The sequence below is a fragment of the Giraffa tippelskirchi genome, chromosome 12 (genome assembly GCF_054371585.1).
Source record: "Giraffa tippelskirchi isolate mGirTip1 chromosome 12, T2T-mGirTip1v1.2.pri, whole genome shotgun sequence".
Taxonomy (NCBI): domain Eukaryota; kingdom Metazoa; phylum Chordata; class Mammalia; order Artiodactyla; family Giraffidae; genus Giraffa; species Giraffa tippelskirchi.
This window is the reverse complement of record NC_137286.1, coordinates 139,845,150-139,872,183: the sequence shown is the minus strand read 5'-3', so window position 1 is coordinate 139,872,183 and position 27,034 is coordinate 139,845,150. Positions and strand designations below refer to the sequence as shown.

The window sequence follows — 27,034 nt, the reverse complement described above, 5'->3', positions numbered from 1 at the left end:
TGATGCTGAAGCTCCAGTATTTTGGTCATCTGATGTGAACAGACGAATCATTGAAAAAGTCCCTGATGCTGGGAAAGATCGAGGGCAGAAGAGGGCGTCAGAGGATGAGATGGCTAGACGTCATCACCGATGCAATGAACACGAACTTGGGCAAACTCCAGGAGGTGGTGAGGGACAGGGAGGGCTGGCATGCTGCAGTCCATGGGGTCGCAAAGAGTTGGACATGACTGGGCAACTGAACAACAATAAGCAAATGGAAATTCACAGGTGAAGGAGAATAATGTAGTATAGGTCTCCTAAGAGCTTAGGTATTAATGCTTGGAGCAGAGAGGAGAAAAGATTATGAAGAAGTCCATCTGATCCTTGAGGTGTTCAGAGGTGGTATTTTGGCCATGCCACTCAGCTTGTAGGATCTCTGTTCCCTGACCAGGGATGGAACCAGAGACCCTGGCAGAGGGAGCACTGAGTCCTAACCACTGGACTGCCAGGGAACTTCCTGTTCAGAGTTCTATGGTGGTTCTTCTCCCTGCAATGATATATGAGATGGCCTTGAAGGTCTAGAGGGTCTGAAAATTGCCCAGGCTATAAAAGGAGAAAAGTTAGTGACCAATCCTGTTTATAACACCGGTCTTCTTGTAAGCAAAATGTGTTGTTGAGTTTAGAAAAAAAGAACACATTGATCTTACAACTTGCAATTTTAGAAATGCTATATGAAATTTTCCAATGAGACTGTGGAAGCACTGGCATATCCTCAGTCAAAATTTTACATATTAAAAAACTTATCATTCTGGCATTTTCTAATTGACAAAAAACTCCCAAAGCAAAAGATGCAAAGCAGTTCCTTACAGTGTGTTTGCTTTTTCTTAAGAAGGGCTCATACAGGGGCTAATAATAACATAGCTATTACCACTAATAATACTCCTAACAACAACAGCTAATAATAATATAGCTCTATATTAAACAGCTATATCATCTTCTAAAAGACATGTGACAGATTTGACGCTCGAGGATCACCCAGAAGGCTTGCAGCGCCTTCTCTGAGATGACGGCTCCAGCAGCAGTTCACCCTCCCTGTGCTCACAACCACACTTCGCACAGGTGGCGCTTGGAGTTAAAGTAAAAAATAAAAACACCAGTGACTGATGATGATTTGTACTTCTGGACTTTCAGCATGGCTTACATCCTCTTTCCAAGCAAAATTTTCTTTCTTTTTTTTAAAATCTTTTCTTCTTTTTTAATACAAAGAGTCCATATCCTGTCCCAAATATTAGGTCAAGAGGAGAGCAGGCATTCACCCAGGCTTCTCAGGAACCACTGTAGTCTGTGCAGGGTAAAACTGGCCCACATGTGAATATCTTTGAGTTTTACACTAGCTCTTTATAAATTTCTCAATATATCCCATATGACTCTTTATAGTATACCTTTGGGCACACGGTAATGTTGCCCAGAAGCTTCATTTTTATACACAAATATTTAAAAATATGAGTAGCCCCCATAGAATATGAAGGATTGAATAAAACAATAATGCTTGTTATTGTAAGTCCCAATGTATCTGTTATGATCAGTAAACTTTGTATCCCAAATCTATCTGTGCTGGATGTGGGACCTTATTTCCCCTACTGGGATCGAACCCGGGCCCCTGCAATGGGAGTGTGGAATCTTAACCCCTGGACCACCAGGTACGTCCCCCAAATCTAAATGTATTAAACTGCTTTCATTATGACTACTCCCAATACTAATTAAAATTATAATAAGCTATAATTAATAGTTACGTGGCTGAGTGCTAACCATGTGCCAGGCAATGATCTTAGAAGTTTAGATACACAAGTCTCCTCTGATCATGGTAAAGGTATCCTCATTTTCCAAAGGAGAGACCTAAGACTCAGAAAAATCAAATGACTTCCTTAGGGTCACAGAACAACAAATACAGTGACAGGATACTAACCTCTGGGTATGCTCTTAAACATTAAGCTCTCCTGTCTTCAAATTAAAACCAGGAAGTGAAGGAATGTGCATGAACCACTTTGTTGCTGCTGTTGTTCAGTTGCTAAGTTGTTTCAGACTCTTTGTTACCCTATAGACTGAAGCACCCCCAAGCTTCCCTGTCCTCCACTATCTCCCAGAGTTTGCTCAAACTCAAGTCCATTGAGTCAGTGATGCCATCCAACCATCTCATGCTCTTTCACCTCCTTCTCCTCCCACCCCCAATCTTTCCCAACACTAGGGTCTTTTCCAATAAGTCACCTTTTTGCATCAGGTGGCCAAAGTATCGGAGCTTCAGCTTCAGCATCAGCATCAGTCCTTAGGATGGACTGGTTTGATCTCCTTGCAGTCCAAGGGACTCTCAAGAGTCTTCTCCAGCATCACAATTCGAAAGCATCATTTCTTTGGTGCATCAATCACTCCAAGATCACAGTATAAATTACTGCAAGTTTGCATAGTAAGTTGCTCAGGTTTATTTGTTCAGAAGTATTTGTTGAACACTTATTATGTCCGGCTAGTCTACTAGACACTTGGAAGAATGCAGGAGGATGGGATCCTTGGCCTGGAGGCTGCTGGCCTCTGTGGGAATCACCCAAAGGTCAGCAGGAGCCTCAAAGCCACAGCTGAGGACTGAAAGTGAAGGACAGAAGGTGAGGTGGGGAGTGTGTGCTTGCCGGTGGGTGGGCAGCATGATTCAGGGAGTGACTCCAGGCAGAAGTGGCGTCTCTCAGCGTGGCTTCCACCTACAAGCCTGGGTCTTCTCACCTACAGACAGGCCTTTCACAATCACTTCCTAACTTAGGTGCTCTGTCTCCAGTCTTTCCCTTGCCTCCACCAAGCCCTTGAATCTACCTTGCTGACAGCCATGGATAAATCTTCCTAACATGCAATTATACACATTCTTAATTTGAAAATTCTTAGAGGCTCCCCCAGATCAGACCTAACTCCTCCAACTTGGTAGTACAAAGTCCTTCATTAAATCATCTATTCTTCATTGAGTGTGGGGCTGATGGATGTCTGTTTTCAGAGCATGTGTCTAGAAATTGTGAACAAGTTATAGTTCAGGAAATAACAAAATGCCATGGGAAATTCCACATAAAATTATTTGCATAGTGAGAACTTTTAAAGCATCATTTATATGCAGGGAAATTTCTAACAGATCTTTTACTAAAATTAAATAATAGAATGAGAAAACATGCCTATAAGGAAATCTAACAGATTGTCTAAGACCAAACTTGTCTTGCAGTTCCAGGAACTCTTTCTCTAATCCTGAGATGTGTACTGTGTGGGGTGCGGAATATTGTTTATATCTCAGTTGTAACAGCTCTTAAAAGCTAAAAATAGGGACCTCTATGTGGAATGAAAAAGAAAGTTTATAATATCCATGCAACTGAAGGCTGACTCTCAGTGAACTAGGAAATCTTTCAGAGGTGAAGAAAACAAAACAATAATTTTAGACATCATCCAACTTTACATTTCCTATTCGCAAACTAGGGTTCCTGGGGATACCCAACTTTGTCAAGGCTTATGACTCCCCCACCTTGCTGCTGGTTCTTAAAGAATACTGTAAAAAAGAGTCTGGATTTTTTGCACATGGCTAGAGAAGACTCTGGAAGGAAGTTAAGAAGGACAACTCACAGTTCTTCATAGTATCTTGAGCCCTTAATACCTCACTCCCCATTCAAAGCTGAGGCCCTGGGACTTCCCTGGTGGTCTAGTGGCTAAGACTCCGAGCTCCTAATGCAGGGGGCCTCGGTTCAGTCCCTGATCAGAGAACTAGATCCCACATGTCACAACTCAGAGTTCACATGCCTCAACTAAAAGAGCCTGTGGGCCACAACTAAGACCCAGCATAGTCAAATTAATAAGTAAATATTAAAAAAAAGCTGAGGCCCATAAAGGCACCAGTGGTTCTTCCTGGCAGTGGGAGACACTGCTGGGGGCTCCATCTCCTGACTTCCGCCTTGAACCAGCTTGTCCAGCTCCCTGGTGCTTTGAACCTACCTTCTGTCCCTCTAGTTCTTCACCTAGATTAACACCTTGATTTGACTGTACCATGGCCTCTGAGTTTGGTTTTATCCCTTAATCCTATTTCATGGATTGGCTCCAGCACCTCGGACCTGTCTGGGCCACCTTCAGCTCACCTCTCCAGAAGGAAGCCCAGCTGGGGAAGCTGGGCCAGCGTCACATCCAGGCCATGAGGAGGGTTTGTCACAGGCGATGGAGGGTGGCAGGTGTCCTCATTCTATCTGCAAACACATCTGTCTACTCCAAATGGCCAACGGTTCATTAACAGTTTAGTTTCATTTTTGTTCCTCATTGTTTCATACTTATTTAGCTAGCATAACTGAAAAATGGGCTTCCCTGGTGGCTCAGTGAGTAAAAAAATCTGCCTACAATGTGGGAAACCCTGGTTCAATCGCTGAGTCGGGAAGATCTCCTGGAGAAGGAAATGGCTACCCATTCCAGTATTCTTGCCTGGGGAATTCCACGGACAGAGGAGCCTGGAGGGCTACAGTCTATGGGGTCGCAAAGAATCAGACATAACTGAGTGACTAACGCTTTCACTTTTCATTTTCACTGAAAAATCATGGGTAAAAGCTTTGTTTCTCAGATGGCCATAGAATTCTTCAAATTATACACATATACACATTACCTTCATATTCTTTTGTTCTGAAAGAGACCAACTGCCAATACTAGGGAGAGTTTAATCTTTAGAGGAAATCAGGTGAATGTGAAAAGAGTTGACCGGTAAAACTTAAGAGAAAATATGTGACTATTAGGAATATCTACTCTAGTCAAAAAGGTAAAAAAAAAAAAAAAAGCTTTTTAGGTAATACCAAATACATTATGTGACTTCACAAACATAATTGTGAATGTCGGCATTAATTGGTTTCACTAAAATGTTCAATTTTATTCTGTAAACACCCAAAGACCATCTGGGAAATTGAGGTCAACACACATACACACAAAACTGTCTTACTGATCACTATTGAATCCTAAACCTATTGTAGAATTAGACACAGGGCGGCCTCTCCAGACTTCCAGCGGCAGTGTACCATCTATAAAAAGCAATATCCTTTAAGCAGGACTATACTTCAATCCTTTCCATAATCTGACTGTGGGTATGAGAGAGAGAGGAGAGGAAGGGGGAGAAACAGTGACAGGGGCAAGATTGCAGTTGATTTAAGATGAAAACAATGGATTATGTGCTCAATGTTCCTCCTTCCACTCTGTTCAAAACTTAACTAGCTTCACACTCACGGATTGATTGTGTTTTGGGGGGTTAGTTACAAGTGTCAGTACTACTATATTCTGGCAGGGCAATGATTTCTGACAAACCCTGAATCCAAAACTTCCAATAAAACCTCCCAACGCAACTTGCTTCTCTGCTTGTTTTGGGGTCTACATGAAGGTCATCTAGCTTAGGTTGAAAGCCCTCCAAGGAGAATTCTGATGCGTCTTCAGCATGCAGACGCTCAGCTGGGGCCCAGGACATCAAGATGCCACTCCCATGTGCTCTGCCACTCTCAAGGGTGAGATGCAAGGCCTTTCAACAAGACCTCCCAAGTATAGGCAGTATCGTGTGACAAAAAGGAAAACCACCACAGAACAGCCCTGAAGATCATGAAGAACATCCTTAAAGTCAGCAGGTCATTTTAAATTTTGTTAATCTAGGTGACTTTGGCATCTGGTGGCTTTGGGGGACAATGGAAATTTTCACATTAATGGTGTGAATTCTGTACTGTATTTTGACACCTGCTACATCTGATTCAAATGCAAAAAAAAAAGTCTGCATAATGAAAAGCCATTCATTTTTCCGTTTCCTGTCTCAGCAGGAATAGAAAGCAATTCCAAGCCACTCTGCAAATATATCCAAGGTTAAAGATTTTGGAGGGAGGAGCCTGCCAGCATCTCATGCCCTGAATCACTGAAGCATTTCAGTAGACTAACTGATTCAAAATAATAACTGAAGAAAGAAGGAAGAAAAACCCTGTAAGATTTGCAAAAGTTCTGGTGCAGAACAGGTTCTTTCTAGAACCATCTCAAGAGTGGCTGGTCATGTTGGACTCTACCTCTGGGGTCTGCTCCTAGATGCACCATGGTGCCTCTTGGATTCGGTGAGGGTCAGACAGCTCAAAGCCACCCTGGAGTGGTCACAGTCAACACTCGACCCAGGCTGGGGTCTCAGCTTGACAATGCAAGAGTTCTCTGGGTGACAATCTATTTATCTCTACCCCCTAGACCGTTCCCAAATGTCCATCCCTTCTTCCCTTAATCCCCATTGCTATCACTCTCCATGTGGCCTTGTCAACCATGCTGCCTAGAGAACGTCCCAGAGCCCATCATCACCCAAGCCTCCTGTCCCGAGTTCCTTGGAACAGGTAGCCCTGGATATGGAGGTCTCTTCTCTCTTCTCATCCTCAGCTCCTCCAAATGAAGCCTGCAGTAAATCCCTCCCCAGACGTATCTTGGAAATGATTAATCTCTCAGATTAACCGAATGGGCTCAAATATAAAAATATTTTTAAAAAACAGTAGGGTCGTTAAGGAGTGACAGATTTAAGCGCCATCTGGGCTCGCTGGTCAGGGTGGCGCGAATTCCATCAAACGGCTGAACGGTGCATGATCTGGGAATCCCATCTGTTTTATCTAACACGAATCAGTCCAACAGTTTGGCCATTTTGATGTTGGAGTTGTTTAAAGAAAACCCCAGACAGATAATATCAATAGTTTTTTCCCCCTCTAAACTTCTAGACGCAAATTACATGCTTGGTTATCACAATTAAAGTAAGAAATGAAGCTTAATTTGATTCTAAGAACAGCCCTGGTGAAATTCCAAATAGGCTTTTTTTTTTCCATAAAAATTATTTTCCCAATTTTTTTTTTTAAACTTTGGGACCATATGTGGAGACTTTTCTTAGGGTTATCATATGAAGTTTTTAAAAAGTTTAATTTTTTTCACTGAAAACTATATTAATAAGATTTTGGATCTTACAGAATAGCAAATTTTGAGGTCTTCTTTCTCATTTTAATTCTTCCTTCTCTGCTCCCCTCAACGAAAATATTTTTAATGAAAATAATATGAAAGTACTATAACGAAAAGTAGTCAAGAATATCACTTAAACAATTTTAATTTTTCTTAAGAAATATGTGTTTCTTTTTTTAACAAGTCTTTTGCTAGTTTTTATAAACTGCTTTTAACCTTGCACTTCGGATTGCTTGCCTGTCTTGCTGTGCTATATTAGTTCTTAGAAACACTAATCAGATTTTCCTGCCCAATAACATAGTTCTGTTTCTGAACAGTAGCAATAAACGTCTCAAAACAGATATTCTGAATACCTAGTCTTTAACAAGCAGGGGAAAATATTATTATTAAGAGTAAATATATTTTGTCTGTTTTGAGATCTCATAAGAAAGAAATTATAGTCAACTACAAATCAGACTATCCTTTAATGGGAAAATGCTATTCTGCTATGATATTGTGATTATAATTTTTATCTTTAAAAATATGAGGGATACTTTTACTATTTTTTATATTTTAGTATTATGCTATAATATAGCATGCTATGATATAGTAGATGTGAAACACATGAAAACAAAGCAATCATCCAACAAAAATTCAGATAGCTGTGCTTTCAAAGGGGCACTGCACATTATCACAAGATTTTATTCCTGTTTTTGTCATCTTTTATAGCTTCTATGTGAAACCAAAATAAATTCTTCAGTCCTAGATTTGTAGTTTTTAGCCATTTTACACACCAAATATATTTCCTAAAGCACAGAATCCTCTGGAAATATAAAGCTGGCGCTACATGGTATGTTACATGTGTATGCATTTACTGATTCCTAATCTATAAAACCAGGATAATAATACCTTTCTGTCAAACTCTTTCAAGAATTATGTGCAATCATGTTTGTAAAAATTCTAAAGTGCTGTGCAAATGTAAGGTATCATTAGTAATCATAATAACAATCATTCCATATTCTTATCAAACAAAACTACTGAAAAATAAAACATCCTTTCTCTAAATCTCCCTTATGATTAAATAAAGAAGCACATTTATATGAATTCTTTCTAAAGCAGCATTTCACAACTGGCTTCAGGGAATTCCAAAGATTCAGAGAAAAAAATTTCTACAATTGACATATCTTTAAAAGCAGAAGCAAACAGTGTCAAATTGTTACGAACTTTATTTGTATCCTTTACTTTCCTAAAAGCTGCTGTGGCCAGTTCAGAATTCTAAAAATCGTATGAAAACTTCTGTCTGAGGATACTGGTCTAGAGCTCAAACAGGATTTATGTTGCTAACCATCAGTGGTCAAGAGTTACTCATTTAGATGAAGGTAAGTGCCGGGACCACAAACCTTTTCTCCTTTTCGTTCAAGTTTATAAAATCACAAAAAGAGGAGAGACTTTTTGGAGGATAAATGCTATGTACAAAGTCTTTATGGAGAAAAACACTGATTATTAAAATATCATTACATTTGCAGTTCTATCCCTCCCTGCCTCACCTGAAACAAAAGAAATGGGTCCCAGTATCAGCCCCAGGGTACTCTTCCCCTCCCTCCGTTGGGGCCAAGCCTGCCGTGCTGCGCTCCTGGAATAGCAGGAGCCAACCAGATCCAGCCAAACCCAGCTTTCCTGATGCTGGAACAGCTCAGGTTGTCCCCGTGAGATGCCAGCTGGCTTCTGCACAAAGGTGTCAAGCTTTGTGTGTCGATAATTCCTTTGGCTTTCTCAGCATCCCCAAGTCATGCAGACACACACTGGATACTTGAATCAGGTGGTCACAGTACTGATGTCTGGTCCCCATGACTGTGAGGTGCCCACATCCCTAGGCCTAGGCGTATCTCCAACTCCAGGGCCTGGGGCACTCACTCAGCAGGCTTACCCCAAAAGAGTACAGTTACACTTGGCTGTGATCTGGTCCTGCTACCCAGCTGCAGGGTGTTAGGACACATGAGGCCGTGGGCTGGGGGGTGGACAACAGTAAGTGCTTCGGGTAAAAACGACAGCAGTTCCAGTTGTGGGAGAACTACCACAGTGACATTCTTCCTTGGCCAGGTAAAAGGACCTTAGTGAGGCAGTGTGCATACCAAGATGCCAACCAGAAAATGTTGTTATTGATATTTACACCCGCACGTGTGGCTATTATCAAACAAAACCCTGCCTGCTCCAGTTTCACAGACATACAATTTGTTTGCTCCAGTTCAACTGAAGGATGCCATTTCTAGGGTTTATAAAATATAAGAAAATATTCCCCTTGGGGATCGCCTATATAGCACAATGTGAGCTAAGAGAAGTGATAAGCTAGTACTGCCCTGTTTTCTTCTAGCATATTCCTTGACAAAATAATCATTTTGAAACCACAGGTCATTTAAATGTATCTCACTCTCCATATCTGGGTATCTGAGTGATTTTATTTAATTGTGGTTTAAAGAAAATGTTCAGTGTCCTGAATCCAGCCTGAGATGCTTTTTCTTTGTATCCATATGGACTGTCTCGGATCTCAGCACTGTATTTTGAGCCACTGAACAATGGCCTGTTTAAAAGTAATATAAACAGAAAAACCCCACATTACAAGAAAGAACAATGCCAGTAAACGAATAAGTGACTGAGTGACCTAAAAAATACTTAATTCTCAATAAGATCTCGTTATCCCTTACCAAAATCAGTGAAATGTGCCATGAGATTGGGAAATATTTTATAAATGTGCTGCACTTTATAGGTTATCAAGTCAGATGGTGGCAAAAGATAAAATGGAATGACCCATTTGTCAGGTTATCCCATAAATCTGTACTTTTAAATGTGACAATTTGTCAAATTAGCAATACGAATGAAAAAAATCAGCCTTCTCCTAAAAAAAAAAATCTTTCTTTTCTATTCATTATGATCATTGCCTAACGTTTTAAACACTTAGAAAGTATAAATCTATTTTTCAAAGAATAATTTCAACAAAATAGGATGAATGGCCTAACATCAGTAGCTAATGATTCTCGATGAAAGCAGCTATGGGGAAGAAACCCTGGAAGAGATTTAGAATCTACTTGGGCTCAAGATAATTGATGAAATTCTATTCCCCTATAAGGAAAACTGTTAGTAGTTGGATCAGACTTTTAAAAATGATGTTGAGTGCTAACATCTAGTCCAATTATTTAAACACACACACACACACACACAACACAATTAAAGCTGTGCGAAGAAGTATCTTAAATAATCCCAAACATCCAAAACTTCTGTGGCTTCGGTAAAAGGATCGTAAAGTATGCAACAACCAGAGCAAACCTCTTTAAAGCGACAAAATAGCAAGGAAAGGTCAGGGAGCCAAGCAGGTCAACAAAGTCCTTCTTCCCTGTTTGGGGTCATTCTTCCCTCCAGCACTGATTGGTCTCCCCGTAAATTCCACATTAGCTCCTCCCTTCAACGGTAGCAGAAACACTTGAACTGCCTTCTCTCTCCACAAAAGTTTAGTTTGCTGATTGGGCATGAAACAAAGGGAAGACAGCAGGGGTACAATTTATAAGGGGGCAGGCGAGGTTGACAGGCTATTGTGCTCTGGAGGCATCCACAAGCTGTTAATTCTATTTTAACATCGTTAATAAGACTGTTAACACATCAGACTTTGTTTAGAGACCTTGAAAACATCAACAAACTATTAAATGACCCACCTGAAATAAAATAGTATCTACTTTGGAAGTATCAAAATCATATTTTCTTAAAAAAGAAAAACCAAAAACCCTTGAGATGAAAAGACTAAAGAAAGGAAACAGGAAATTTAGTTCTGTAAAATGTGTGTAAAGACCCCGCATTCTTAGGTTTAATGCTCTTGAAACATTCTTTTTTATTTTGGTATCATCTTCCATCTATGGATTTTGCAAATAAGGAAGTTAGATCAAAACACAATCATTTCCTTGTCCTTATGCAAAAAGGGATTAACAATACAGGTTTAACTAAATATTTTAAATGAATAATTAGTCTTTCAGATTAACAGCAGTTAATTTTGCAACAGAATAGAAAAATGTTTTGATCTCACTCTTTAAAAAATTAAGAAAACACCTCACTATATTTATAAGGGCAATTTTTGTGTAACTTCATGTCCAACTAAAAAACTGTTGAGTCATTTCAGTAAGAGTGAAAAGCTCCAATTCATGACTTAAGGAAAATAAAATTCTCTAAAAACTATTTTAATTTTTTCTCTTTTTCTTATCTTCATTTTAGGAATTAAGACTATTCAAAGTGAAAAGTACTATGCTTAAAATCAAGGAGACTAAATAAACAGTAATCTACATTCAAAAATAAATGTAAAGAAAATACTTTCATTAGAATTTTTTGGTGTAAATTTATGTTTAAGGTCAAACTTTTTTCAATTAAAATAGCATATTTCTTATAGAATAGTCTAGCTACTAAAATTATTATAATTGACATTTAACTATCTTTTCATTCAAAGCAAAACAGCCCCAAATATATAGGAAATGATGCAGTGATTTTTAAAACAATTTTTGGGCACTGTATATATCTGAAATCTATTGACAGAAAAAAATTTAAAGCCTTCTGGATGTGACAAAGTATTGATTTTTCCAACACTCTGTATTACAAAATATGTAAGTTTGCTAATTTTAAATATCCTTGTCTGTGATGTAAAAGAACCATTATTTCATACTCGTGCCAGCATGGGAGAGAAAAATCAAAAAGCATGAGAAATTATTATAGTGTCACATTATGGAGAAGCAATTGACAGCTTTTGGAAGAGAGCAGAGAATCTTCGGGAATATTTAAGTATTTTGATTCCTTTGAGCACTGCTGTTTGTTGGTGGGCTTGGGTCCGGGGAGACAGTGGATAAAAACAGGGAGAGAAAATTCACAACAAGGACATCAATACAAGAACACAGACGTGCAAACTTCTGGGCAAACGCTGAGACAACTCCAAATGCACCTTCGCACTGAACACTCCTACGTAGGACAGTGCTCTCAACAGGTCAAGGGACCAGTGTGCAGAGGCTGCTATGTGCAAGGCGTGGCGACTTCGGGTGACACAGTCTGGGAAAGCATCAGTCACCACACGTTTTGAAAAGTGGAAATCAAGGCAGTAGCCCTGAACGATGACCGGGGGAGGAATCATATTTGGCTGCCACTGTGCAATCGCCTTGCCCACATACAATGCCGTGCTTCTTCCTCCAGCTTCCTGCGATCTTTCATGTTTCAGACACACATATTTCAACCCAAGTGTTTCAGTTGCCATAACAACTTCATAAATTTGTTCTCAGATGTCCCTTTTAATCACATCATTTACAAAAAGCTGGATGGGTCAGGACACTGCCTCAATTTATTCCGTTCACACCTGGCTCCCAAGGAGTCTTGTTACTTGTTCCTTTTCTCTAAGAAGCTCAAACACCTGAAAATAATGTCACTATTCCGCTCTCAGGCAGAGTTTTTTGTTTTGTTTTTTTTAATCAGTTTGTGTGTGGCCTTATCAAGCTTTTAAAACCCAGGCGACATAACGCCCAGGAACCTTCCTCTGCCTCGTGGAAGTATTGGACTGTGGTGGCTGCCCCGTGGTATACGCACAGAGCGGCTGCTTTATTTCCAGATATCAATTATTTATGCCACTAATAGGTTTTTGATAGAATCCTAGCCATTTTAATTGGCTTCTGATGATTATTACTACCTAGTACCTTTAAAATATTATCTACCTTAGGATGGGAAAATACAACTATGCTAATTTATAACAGTTCCAATGGCAGGCGTTCATTTTTAAAATACTTGGGGATATTTTCGGGTTTTGTTCCAATAAAGAATAAGGCATAATATCTCTGGCACCGTTAAATGAATGATTTTTGCCAACACCAACAACCAAACAATGGAGAACAAGATGCCACCAACAAACAGAGAGTTAGGGGGATGGTGTCAAAAAATTCGGCTGGGCTTTTTGCATATGCAGAGAAACCGAAGGCACTTCTGAAATGCACAGATAAGAACACAAAAGGCCCTGAAGTGGTGTTGAGGACCGCAGTTTGCTATTAGACACAGCAGATGGAAACATGTGAAAGTCCACTTAAGTTAACTTTAGAATGCGCAGGCGTAAAATAAAATCGAGAGTGAGAGAGAAGTTAGGGCTATTTGACGGTTCTGTAGAGTTTTAGTTTTAATTGCACTCTTGGTTGGTTAGAACAGAAATACAGAAATTTAAACTTAAAGGAATGAGCTGGAGGGGGAAAACACTGTTTATAACCCCATCTGTTGAAAATTAAAACGCAGGGTGTACAGTATGCAATTCAGGACCAACAAAAAAAGTAAATATTGGTTATATTTAGAAAAGAGCATAAGAACAGATGTTATATAAAAAGTTAGACCTTTTACTTCAAAAAATACCACACATGACAAGTTCTTTGCCACTGGAAAAAAAACCCGTCTTTTAATTATGTAACGAGTGAGAAGGTAGGATTCTTTACCTTTGAATACTAAATGAGGAAACAGCAGCATCAAACGCAAGCTTGATCTGTTCTGCCTGAAAAATTAATAGGCTTGACAAGTCCTCTATGATAGCTTCTCCAGTCGCAAAAAAAGAGGCTCTAGTGACACCCACAGTCCTGGAAACAAAATGCAGCTGTGAAGGAGGGTCTGGGGTTGGGGGAGGGCTTTTTTGTTCGTTTGGGGGCTTTGAGTTTGTTTGTTTTTTCTCTCCTCACGTCGGCAAAGCCTCCCGCCATAAGCCTAAGCAGGCTCTGCTCGGTGCTCCCACCCCTTCGGCCGGCTTCTTCCCGCTCTGCCCGCTTCTCTGCGCGGCCACTGCCCCGCTGCCAGTCGGAGGGGGAAGCCTGCAGCTATAAGAGGGCCTGGTTGGGAGGCCCGGCCACCCCGGGCCCGCGGTTTCAAAGGGCAGGGAGTTGAAAGGAGGGGAGGACTACAAGAGGGGCCGGGATGCCGAGGGAAGACATCAATTCAGCATTCCTCAGTGGCCTCAGATCTTCACCCTTGTTTTCTTTTCCCCTCTTCCCTCCTGGAAGGGTGAGGCGGGAACGAGCACTTCAAAGGGAAAACTTTCCCAGGGCTTGCGTGGAAGGATGCTCGCTCTTGGCTCTTCCCACCGGTGTGATTAACACCAGAGGTTGTTATTATTTTTGACAAAAAATAATCTCGCTTAAAGAAGACCACCTTTCATCTCCTGAGCCGCTTGTTGATGAAGCTGTTGGTGTTAAGACAGGGTGGGGAGGGTGACAGCTCAAGAAGCCAGGCCCCCTTCAGAAAAGTGAAGGGACACTTCTACAGGGCAGGGGCAGGCAGGCAGGCTTCTGCCGGCTTGGCCAACTCTCATCCTCATCTTTTGTCCTCCACCCCTCTGCACCCCACTCCTGTGGCAGGGCCGACGGGGGGCCAGAGCTTCAACGGAAAGGGGAGGGACGGAAAAAGATTGCCAATTCAATAGTAGGAAACCAACCGTATGGGGCAGGATAAGGCGGGCGCACAGGCTTGGGCTCCGCGTCTGGGGCTGAGAGGAAACATGGAGGTTCAAGGCAAGTGCCTCCTAATGAAACAAATTTGGCTTAGTTACTGGGAAACGCTGATAAAGAAACTACCTGAAGACTGACTATTTAAAGATGAAGGAAAGCAGCGCTGCTCAAAGCACTCCATAACAAATCCTAATTGCTCAAAACAAAGCAGCTGAGTTTCAAGAGAGCTTAAGAGGCCTTTCAGCTGTAACTTGCAGCACAAAGCCCATGCAATATTACCTTAAAAAAAAAAAAAAAAGATTTTCAGGATCAAGGATCAAGTTAGAACTTTACCTTTTTTGAAGGGTTTAATTTTTTTCTATCCTGCCACCCTCCCACAATTAACCCAAGATTTAGATAATGTTACTACAATTTAACTACAAGTCTTTCTTTTACTGCCTTTTTAAAAGCAAATCTAAGGGAATGAGACCCACGTGCCTTCATTTCAAAAACACTCAAAATGTGAATTTAAAAGAATAAAACATTCCTGAACAATTATAAAGTCAAGACGGATTTTGGAAAGAGCTATCAAAAGACAATATTTGTATAGAATTTGAGCATTAGCGGCTAGCCTGACACAGCAAAACCATTGTATTTTCCACTAGTTTTGTTTTGCTATATACAGCTGTGTTTTCACAGATGCAAAGCCATGTGTCTCCACCAAAAGGCCTAGCCTTCCCTTCAGATGTGAATGCAGATCAAAGGTTCAAACGCAGAAATACAAGATCCTTTCCCCTTTGGAACATGTTTTTATTTTTCTGCAGTGGCTGCAAACCAGAATTTCCATCTGTTGTCCTTCTGCAGTGTAGAGGTGAACCTTAACAGTGGGGCTCAGAGCCCTGTTATCTCAGCTAAGAAGTGCACGGAGGTAGCACGTCTGCATGGACGCTCCGAACGCTCCCCAAGACATCCACACAGCTGAGACAGAACTGAGCCAGGCAGGGGCAGAATCCGTTTTAGCTGATAGGTTAGACATTAATTTTCTTATTTCTTTAAATATCAGAACAGAGTACAGAATTTTTTAAGTGGGGTTTTGCAACATGCACTTTGATAAAGATAACTATCAACTGTGATTTCCTGCCTATCCCTTCTCCCTATCCCCAGATATTTTACATTTGAATCTCGGTTTATGGAAAATTCTCCAGCAATAAAAAATAATTTCACAAAATTGACTTTTAAAATTTCATTATAAGTCACTACCATGTAATTTTTAATGGAAATATTTTAAACATTTCTTGTACCTATTATCTTTTTAAAATAACTCCTTTCCCCTCAATTTCCATTCCTTTTATTGAACAGACCCTCAGGATGACTGAGGAGAAACGAGTTTCCCTCTGTTAACTGCTCTAAAAATGGATTTACTGCCATGTAAATATGTGCTTAAGAGAACAGTAAAAATACAGCACTGCTGCTAAAAATGTGGGAGGCTTTGAACATATTTTTGGCAGGTTTTTAGAAAGACCAACAGGCTCATCTACCTATCTGTAGAAGATGGAGAGAGGTTAGAGGGGTGAGTGGGTGGATGGTTGGATGGAGATGTCAGATACAAAGCTTTGGCCAGTCCCTAGAGATTTTACAAAAGCCCCCAAGTGGAAAAATGGCATGGACCAGTCCTAACACCAATGTGTGAGTGCCATCTAGTGGTCAGCCCAGAACTGCACCCTGGTCTACCTACAACTACAAACGCTCCATCCTGTGTCTGTGGTTCCCTACCCCTATTTCCTTGCTCCACTGTGGCTCATTCCAGCACACCCAACCCTCCTGTCCAATAACTGTAGCTTTTCTGCCCTAATATAAACAACAACAACAAAAAAAAACCCCAAACGTTTCAGAACAAAACAATTTAAAAAATGACGACCCCAAAGGTTGGGTTGGGTCTGCCAGAAGCAAACTATGTTGTCACAGGTGTCCCAACTCCAAGGAGGAGGGGAAGCCACGTGAGAAACCTTCAAGAGGCTGTTTCGACCATAAGGAATTGTTGCGGCCACACCTGACGTGCTAAGTGACTTCAGTCGTGTCCGACTCTTCGCGATTCCATGGACTATAGCCCACCTGGTTCTTCTGTCTGTGGAATTTTCTAGGCAACAATTTCCAGAATTGTTGAGTGTGTTGCCATGCCTTCTCCAGGGAAATCCTCCCCACCCAGGGATCAAACCCATGTCTCTTATGACCCCAGCATTGGCAGGCAGGTTCTTTATCCTGAGTGCCACCTGGGAAGCCCTGAAGGGCCAGACTAAATAAATAGCCCTGTTGTCTACACACGCACACTCTCTGGTTTCAGTACATCAATCTTTCTTGGAGGGGGGTGTGGGGAACAGCTTTATGACTGGACAACAATACTCCTCCATTGGTCCTGAGAGGTAGGGAAAGAGAGGTAGTCTGTTACAGCTGAGATGTCCCTATTTCAACTCTCACTTTCCAGCTCAAGTAACTCAGAATAGTGAAGACGCTCCATCAGCTCACCACCAGGTGACCCAGGAGATAAGAACTACCTCCATCATCCCCTCCTGCTCTGAGAACCACTGGGCAAACCTGAAATTAGGAAGCTTGTCTTATGAATGATAATGAAAAACCATAGTGCCGATATTAATCCTCCCACAGGACCTACACGAGTGCGGAGAGGCCCAGAACCTACTCTCCAGACCCAGTTGCTAGAGGTCGCTGTTCTGGCTTCATTCTGTGAGTCACGCCCCCAAAGAGCACAGCTATCCTGATAGTGTGTGTGTGTGCTCAGTTGTTTCCAGCTCTTTGTGACCCCCCCCCCCAGACTGTAGCCCACCAGACTCCTCTGTCCACAGCATTATCCAGGCAAGAATACTGGAGTGGTTGCCATTTCCTACTCCAGGGCATCTTCCTGACTTAAGGATTGAACCCTCATCTCTTGTGTCTCCTGTGTTGGCAGGCAGATTCTTGACCACTGCGCCACCTGGGAAACTCAGTAACAAGATGCAATACTGCACACTTGCCATACCCCCTTCCCAGCTTTACTGAGATATAATTGACGTATAATACTGTGTATGTTTGAAGTGTACAGTGTAATGATTTGATTTACTTATATATGGCAGAATGATCACCACGATAAGGTTAGTTAACCTATCACTTCACATAATTACTATTTTTGTGTGTATGTTAAGAACATTTAAGATCTACTTAGGCCTGGCAAGGAGGAGGGTTCTTGAGACAGATCAGCCAATACACAGAAAGAATGGGCTTTGGAGTGAGTCTGGGCAGGTGTCTGGTTCTGCCAAGCATCGGTGTGTAATCCCAGCAAGATACAATTCTCTGGGTTTCGTGTCCATCCAGTATGAAAGAGGGGTCACAACACCTGTCCTGCATCAGACTTAAATGAGATGATGAGTTCATGAAGCTCAGAGCTAGCCTAGGAGTGGGACTCAGGGCACATTCACTGACTGACAGAAAGGAGGGAGGGGATCACCAAGGGATGACAGTGTTGGGCATCACTATGGGTGTCTGTGTGTGTGTGTGCGTGCACATGTGTGGGTGCGTTCAGCCATGTCTGCCTCTTTGTAACCCTATGGACTGTTTAGCCCACCAGGCTCCTCTGTCCATGGGATTCTCCAGGCAAAAATACTTGAGTGGTTTGCCATTTCCTTCTCCAGGGGATCTTCCCAACCCAGAGATTGAACCTGTGACTCTTGTGTCTCCTGCATTGGCAGGCGGGTTCTTCACCTGGGAAAGTCTCCTTGGGAGCTATACTGAAAGGACCCAAAGGATTGTCCACATTGCCCCTGCCCAGGCTAAGAAGGCCAGCTGAACACAGCTGAATGCTTAAAAACAGACTAAGGTTCTGAAGTTTCTTAACCTCAATGAACATGTCCCCTAATCTATAAAATGGAGCTGATAACAGCATCAAGCTTACAGGACTGTTCTGAGGCATAAAAGTATAATAGGTAAACCACCAAGTACAAGTCTGGCACATATGTGACGGTGTGAGGTTTGAGATATTAACCACTGGGTTTAATCCTGTAGGATTCATGTCAGCACTTTCATTTCTCATTAATAAGACTAGCTTCCTGCATTTCAGTTTTGCCTGTTGAATATTGACAGTGAGGACCCAAGACATTTTACTTTTATTAAAATACTACTTCATTTATGAGAAGTCCCTGGTGGTTCAGAGCTAGGACTCCGTGCTTCCACTGCCAAGTGCGCAAGTTCAATCCCTGAGTTCTGATGGGAACAAAGATCCCATAAGCCATGTGGGATGGACAAAAAAAAACTACTTAAATCAATCCCTGGTCAGAGAACTAAGATCCCATAAGCTGTGTGGCACAGACCAAAAAGAAAAAAAGGCAAACTCTTTAATTTAAAAGCTGTGACTTGGGACTTCCCTAGAGGTCCAGTGGTTAAGCATCTACCTTGCAGTGCAGTGGATGCAGGTTCGATCCCTGCTGGGGGGATCCTAACATCCTAACACCCCACGTGCCGTGGAATAACTAAGCCCACACATCACAGCTACCGACTGAGCCCTCACACTCTGGAGTCCGTGTGCCGTAACAGAAGATTCCACATGATGCAATGGAGATGTCATATGCCACAACTAAGACTCGACACAGCCAAATAAACAGATAAGTAATTGTTAAAAAATAAAAGTTGTAACTCGTCTCAGAACCTACTGTATAGCACGTGGAACTCTGCTGAATGTTATGTGGCAGCCTAGATGGGAGGGGAGTTTGGGGGAGAATGGATACATGTATATGTATGGCTGAGTCCCTTTCACGTTCATCTGAAACTACCACAACATTGTTAATCGGCTCTACCCTAATCCAAAATAAAAGGTTTTTTTTAAAAGCTGTGACTTGTCTCAGTGTGGTTCACCACTGGCTTTGAGGCTGGAGGCTCTGTGCTCCACGCACTTGTACCCACTGCTCTGTGACTGCTTTGAAGACCTTGCTAATGAGCAAGATTGCGGTGATGTGGAAGCAGAAGCAGCATAATGTAAATGGGTAGAAAAGACTCTGGGCAGGAAGACGTGGGTTGGCCCGGCTCGCCCTGCCACACGCAGGGTTAGGAGTGAGGGTGCACAGCCCAGCCAGCCCTTCCTCCCCACACCCCTGGCTCAGTCCTGCATGTGTGGACACACCAGTGTGCGTGCCCAAGCTCCACGCCTCACTCCCCAGGCCTGCCCCACCCTTCAGTCACCCCTCTGGTCTGGGGTGCCAACGCTACTACTGACACTGTCAGAACACTAAGATGGACCATCTATCGATGCCCAGCTAATGATGACATTTCCCAGTCCCTCTTATGTCTGGGTATATTCTGGGATGATGTTCTGGTTGATGAGGTCTGGCCAGAGTGAGCAGAAATATGGAGCCCCCTAAAAGGAAGCAGTGTGTCCTCCCATTTCCGGTGTGATGAGCCGGGTCTGAGCAGCTGTCTTGGGTAAGACGTGTGCCGTGTGCTGACGATACAAGAGCCACAGGGTAAAAGGAACCTGGGTCCTTACTGAGCCTCCATGTGAGTCCTCCTCCACCTACTCCCAGTTTAAGTGACAGAGAAATTATCTTTGATAAAGGCACCCTTTTTTGTGGCCTTTTTTAGTCACAACACCCAAACCTGTATCCTGACTGAAACTCTATAGTTACTGGATGCGTCTGAATGAAATGGGCACCGACCCCTTGTGTTTGGCATGTTATCACTTGACTCAATCTAATTCTGAGCAGAAGGAACAAGTAAACCAAAGCTATTCTGTTGATCCCCTTGGACACTGGATTACTGTGGGATTCCAAAGTAAACGAGAAGGTTAACAAAAACTAGCAAGGAGGGACTTCGCTGGTGGTTCAATGGTTAAGACTCTGCACTTCTACTTCAGGGAGCGCTGGTTCAATCCCTGGTCAGGGAACCAAGATCCCACCACTGTGCAGCATGGCCAAAACCAACACAAAACTAGAAAACAAATGGAAAGCCAAGGAAAGGAGAAAATAATCCTAGCAGCTTCATGTGTGGTATTGTTGAATTTTCAAATAGATGTAGGTGATTGAGAAGATACTTCAAAATGAAACAGTATCATTTCAGTTGGTGATAATACTGGCAAATGAACACCATTACCCTCCGATGAGTAAATGAGGCACAGACACTTGCAAAAGAGTTAACAGTGAGTGACTTAAAGTCAAGATTCCAAGCTTTCTAGGTGCTCCCCCTCATAGATGATTTTATTTTTCATCCATTTTTGCCCCTAGATTATCAGCCTCATGATAGAGACTCCTCAGTGTCCCGTTACTAAATCCCGCTCTTTTAAAAACAGCATGTATCACGATGCTTGCATTCTGAAACATCTGCAGGTGCTCCTAGTTGCTTACAAAGCAACGTCTGAAATCCTTAGCCAAGGGGCTTCCCTGGTGGTCCAATGGTTAAGACTCTGCACGTCCACTGAACGAGGCACAGGTTCAATCCCTGATTGGGAAACTAAGGTCCTGTGTGCTCTGACCATAAATAGACAGATGATAGATTGTTGTTGCTGCTCAGTCACTAAGTCGTGTCCGACTCTCTGCAACTCCATGGACCACAGCCTGCCAGACTCCCCTGTCCTTCACCATCTCCCGGAGTTTGCTCAAATTCATGTCCATTGAATCAGTGATGCAGTCTAACCATCACATCCTCTGTCACCCTCTTCTTTTGCCTTCAATTTTTCAAGATAGATAGATAAAATCCTCAGCCTAGCAGTCCAGGCTCCCCAAACCTGACCGAAACATGACTTTCGGATCTCATCTCCTAATCTTCTCCCAGCACAAGGCACACTCTCATGCCTCTGACTGTGCTCACAGATTCCACCTCCCAGGGTTATCCGCCTTCTTCCTTGTGCGCTCAAAGCGCCTACTTATCCTGGAAATGTTACTCTGTCGCCACCTGCTTGTCATCTTTTAGGTTGTGTCTCCCCCAGCTCGTGACAGCAACTCCTCCCACCTTTCTCTCAGCCACCCCAGGTGGCCCTCAGTCCTTCCCACTTGGTTGAGCGGTAGCCATCATTTCAACTGATTGCTTTAAAAGGACAAATAAGCCTCAGGGGCATCTTCGCCTCCAGGGCCCAACCAAGAACCCCATTGTTTCCACACAGAGGGAAAGAGGACAGGACCCCATTGAGCAGTCTCCCACGCTGCCCCTTCTCACCTCACCCACCCTGCTTCCTCCACCCTGTACCCCCAGTTTCCATTTCTGGCAAAGTGATGCTGGCTGGCAGGGGCTGCATTAGCAACCCCTCCCAGGGGTATAATGCATTTTAATAGAACTTCCCTTTGGGGAGAAGAAAGGCTTGCTCAGACTCCCTAGAAAGTTACACAGAAAGGCCAGTCTGGGTGCTCAAATGCTAGAAATGGAAGTGAGTTCCATGTGAACACTTAGTGATTACTGACTGCCCCAGATCCACTCCACCTCTTGAGAATCTGCTTCTTCCTGCTCATAGCTTAAGCAAGTTAAGTGTTAGTTGCTCCGTCATGTCTGACTCTTTGTGGTCCCATAGCCCGCCAGGTTCCTCTGTCCATGGGATCCTCCAGGCAAGAATACTGGAGTGGGTTGCCATTCCCTTCTCCAGGAGATCTTCCCAACCCAGGGATCAAAGCTGGGTCTCCTGCATTATAGGCAGATTCTTTACCATCTGAGCTACCACCAGGAAAGCCCCATAGCTTCGTCTGCTGGAATAATCATCAAGGTGCCTGGCTCTCTCAGAGCCAAGTGGTGGACACGGTTAGACCAGTCAGACACTCCCATCCTGGACCCTGCGCCCTGTGCTGGCAGCATATCCACCCTGGTGGCTGAGCTGGGAAAGATGGAGGGGTGGTGCTGATGCCAAGATGACTAAGCTGCCTTCCCTCCCATTTTGTGAGCGTCCCCACACTCTTCCGATAAATCCCCCTTTCTCCTGAGAGCCAGATTCAATCTGTTGCTTAACCAAGAACTCTTTTTTCCCTTTTTTTTTCCAGCCACACCTCCCTCGAGGCATGCAGGATCTTAGCTCCCCAACCAGGGGCTGTACTCACGCACCCTACAGTGGGAGCAGGGAGTCCTAACCACTGGGCCGCCAGGGAAGTCCAAGAACCTTTTTTATTTTTTACACTAAATTTGATTGGAGTATAGTTGATTTACAAGGCTGTGTCATTTCTGCTGCACAACAAAGTGAACCATTATATGTGTGTGTGTGTGTGTGTGTGTGTGTGTGTGTATATATATATCCACTTTTTTAGATTCTTTTCTCATATAGGTCAATATAGAGTATTGAGTATATATGTATGTGTGTGTGTGTGTGTGTGTGTGTGTGTGTGTGTGTATACATATATCCACTTTTTTAGATTCTTTTCTCATATAGGTCAATATAGAGTATTGAGTATATATGTATGTGTGTGTGTGTGTGTGTGTGTGTGTGTGTGTGTGTATACATATATCCACTTTTTTAGATTCTTTTCTCATATAGGTCAATATAGAGTATTGAGTCAAGTTCCCTGGGCTACAAAGTAGGCTCTTATTATCTATTTTATATATAGTAGTGTGTACATGTCAATCCCAATCTTCCAATTTATTCCTCCCCTCTCCCCCCTTGGTAACCATAAGTTTTTAACCAAGAATCTTACCTGATAGAAAGTCAAAACCCAGAATTTCATTTCATTCAAAAAGTATTTATTCAGGTCTTGCCATGCCCTCAGCACCAAGAGAGCTGCCTTTTGGAAGGCAGGTGTAGGACTCTCTCTCCCTCCAGGAGGTTTAATTTGATATGGGGGACAGGAGAGGATGCACAGAACACAATCACATGTGAGGAAAGCCACAGGGGTGCAGGGGAAGGGCGTGAGACAGCCAGGGTGGGTGTGGGTGATCGGTAAGACTTCGCAGGACCAAGGTGATATTTGATCTGCAGGATTTCACCAGGTGGAAAATGGGGAGAAGGGCCCTGCAGGCAGAAGAAATAGCCTGAGCAATGGCAGAAATGGGGCTGCCTCATTACAGTAAGGATTTTAAAGTGACTAGAGGATCTGGCACCAGGGGCGGGAAGGAGGTAATTCTGGAAAGGAGATCTGGGGTCAGGGTGTGAAAGACACGGTATGGCCATGTAAGGTCTCCAGTCTTCAGTGTTGGGAGCTACTGGGACTTGCAAAGACTAGAGCAGTGAGCTCTGTGCTCAGAACGTTCCTGAGAAGATGGACAGAAGGGGGGAGGGGCCAGCTCGAGGGCAACAGCAAGGGGCCAAGACAGCCCGGCAGAAGCCATGGCCGAGATATACAAAATCAAACGGGTTGGTGGGAGTCAAGGGTAATTCCAAAGGTATCAGCCACAAAGCAAGGAAACGTGGCTTCAGAGCCATGGCCTTGAGTGGTGGAATGGCGAGGATAGTACCTCCCCACTTACCTCACTCCTCAGAAGGGCACCTTTACCTTTGGCCAAACCAAGATTCAACCTCACGCCAGAGTAGGGACTTAGTGATAAAGGTTCTGACTCCCAGGCAGACAGAAACAGTAAAAGTGGACCAACACTCTGTTGTTCTCTGTTACTTCCCCTCTTCAAAAATTTTTTTCATGAAGATTTAGGAACATTTAACACATAAATCCTTCATCACAGTTTCAAAATTTTCCCCACTCCTTATCTCCTAAGATTTGTCAAAGAAACGATGACACAGTAAAGGTACATCTCACTGAAATCTACTTAATTGTTACATTTGTTTAGCTTTTTTGACACAATTTTTAAGAGTGTTTATATTCTTCACAGAACTGCATTTGGACTATCATATGAAAAATGGGTGCCAGTTAGAAGTATTTTGGCTAAAACTGGTTCCTGCACATCATTGTCTTATGCTAGAAGTGAGCTGGCATGAACAACAAAGGGTTGCTATTAATAGCACAACACAGAACGCAAGCAGAAAACTTGAGTGAAATTATGTTTTTTAAAACCCACTGTTTGGTGCCCAGAAAAGGGACAGACTGTGCAGCATCTGTGCTGGGGGGATATGGAACTAATAAATCATTGCCATTTTTACTATGCATAGGCAGAATATGATAGTCTGTCCAAAGCCAAACATGTGCTGTCCGAGAAAAATGATTTACGTTCCAGGGCTTTTTTTTTCCACTTGATTTGAAAGTTTATGTATTTAGGCATCTAAAATGATTTTATTAATTTAACTCTCCTGTAATCATTAACAGGTTTTTTTTTTTTAATTTGAGAAGGGTTACATTTATGAATGAATATTACTATAAACATATATACATCCTTATGTTCAAACATAAAACATTCTTTGCAAAATCTGATGTAAAGCCACATCATACCTAAGACTGAGCTGGAAAAATACTGAATTTTGATGCATATAAAAAAAAATGTCTAGTTTTTAGAAAACTCCTTGTAAAGCAAGATGGCTAACTTTCTACTATCAAGCCAAGAAAGCTGTAAGAAAAGCCTATCTTTTTGCGGAATTAATTTTGTCAGAATATCAAAGCAAGTTTATAAAAGACTTGAAACACTGATGACAGTACAATATCCTTCCTCAATAAGTAACTACCCAAGGCTAATTTCTTAAGCCTTAGGCACACTTGGCCATCCTATCTGCTCTGGAATACATTAATGTAATAAAAAGGAGCTTCTAAATAGTAACACAGGCAGTTCCACTAATCAGATTATCATCGTAATGTATTGACAGTGAGAGAAGTCACAGAAAACAAGGACTGACAGAATGTTGTTTCAAGATTCAAAGAACAATGGAGTCCTTATTTTGGCATTCCGTAATCATTTTACCTACACACTCTTTGAGAAAACTGGTAAAATTCAGGAAGCAGAGCCTAGAGGGGCTAATACATATTTGGAGTCTTCTGAACAGTCAACAGCGTTCAGGTTTTTGTCCTAGGACTTGAAAAGTTAAAGGCACAGTCCTGCCAATTGTGAGATGCCCTCTCCAACACGGACCACCCACAACTGCGGATTTTCCATCTGGTGAACAAAACAGACAGCTCCCTAATTATTTTTAAAAAGGATTTTTTCCCCCTAACATACTTTCTTTATTTGTCTGTGACCTGGAACTTAATGGAAAACATGGTGCATGCCAACTTCATTTCTTGTAATGAAACATCCCATTTTTATTGTTTTAACTAGGGTTTTTCAAAGGCTCTAAGATAGAAATTATTACCCCCAGAGCTAACACACCAAGTCACCAAGACAATTCCCATGAACAACTGTTTTCTCTGAACAGAGAATATCTTGTTTAAATATTAACCACTGAAGTTTTTGCTTACAATCAACATGATGAAGATAGGAGGGAAATTATTTTCAATCGTTTTCAATGGGGCACCCATACTGCTAGTGTCAAAATCGATGGCTTTTCCAACAAGATGGCCACCTCTGCCAAAAGCATGCTCAGAAATGCCAACTGTAATTAAAATCTGGCACCTGTCTTGGGCACCAAATTTGCTTCTAATATCTCCATGTTGAAATGTGTCTCAGCTTTGAGAGGACGTAAGATGCTTCTTGCCCTCTGCCCTTTGGAAAAACACTCGAGTGGAAAAATTGACGGCTGTTTTTCCGAAAATTAAATTTTTTAATCTGAGCTATCCTAAATTTTCTCTGCTTTCTTTCCTTGAATCTGTTTGTTTAATTAGTCCCAAGAGACTCAGCATACATTCCCTTCACACATTTTGTTTTTATAAACCTCAGGAAAAATGGGCAGTGAAATAAGTTCTTCCTAGTATGGTGCTGTGCTTGGTGGTGGTGGGGTTGGTGGTGGTGGTGGTGGTGGTGTGGCATGGATAGATTTCACAAACATTTACACTCTACGGAAGTGGGAGGCATAGAAGCGGTGGGGAGGAAGGCTTTCCTAAGAGAGTTTTTCAGAGATCAGAGCAATAAATCTTGATGTGATGCACAACGTCCTCTCTGACCATTGTCAATGGACAAGCCTGTGCCCCAACTATTGTTTTGTTGAGCTGGGGCCCCCAAAATCTAAGGCTTTAGTCCTTTAAAGTAGCCACAGCATTTCCCCAAAAGGAAATCCCTTCTTTCCTATAAGCTTGTCACACACTGGACACCTGGGTCCACCTAGGTGAGGCCAGAGTGGTCCTCAGGCCCCCACAAGCCAACGGGACAAGAGGCCAGAGTGTGAGATGGCCCGAAAGTAGGCTCGTGCCTGCCTTGCTCACCAATGGAGCACAAGGCCTAGCAGAGGGCCTCGCATGGAGAGGGTGCTCAACAAATGCTACGGAAAGAAGAGTGGGCAGATCCCATGTACATGCACCTTTGCAAAGAGCGCCTTATACTGAGACTTCATAAGGCCACCTTGGATTCAATAGTAAAAAGAACCTGATGAAGTGGATTGTAAATCCTTCAAGTGCAGGAAGATGCCCTTCTACCAAGACTTGTTGGGGGCGCAGACATACAGATGTTCTGACCTTGGGACTTGCCGGCCTCCCTCCTCAGCTGACCATCAGCAATGCTATGCACCCCACTCCTAAGTTCCTGTAACACCTCACTCTTCATCAGAAGTGACACTTAAAGAGGTAAGGGAAGTGTGACAGACCACTTAAGGTACAAACATTTTACTATTAAATAAAGCAGAAAGTGTATAAAAGCAGAGCCTTATGTAT

At 42.5% G+C, this 27,034-nt stretch overlaps 1 protein-coding gene across 3 annotated transcripts in view; it reads right to left on the bottom strand.

Annotated features, from left to right (window-relative positions):
- Nucleotides 1-27,034, bottom strand: part of CLYBL (citramalyl-CoA lyase) — a 225,303-nt gene that overhangs the window by 170,896 nt on the left and 27,373 nt on the right. The window lies entirely within an intron of this gene.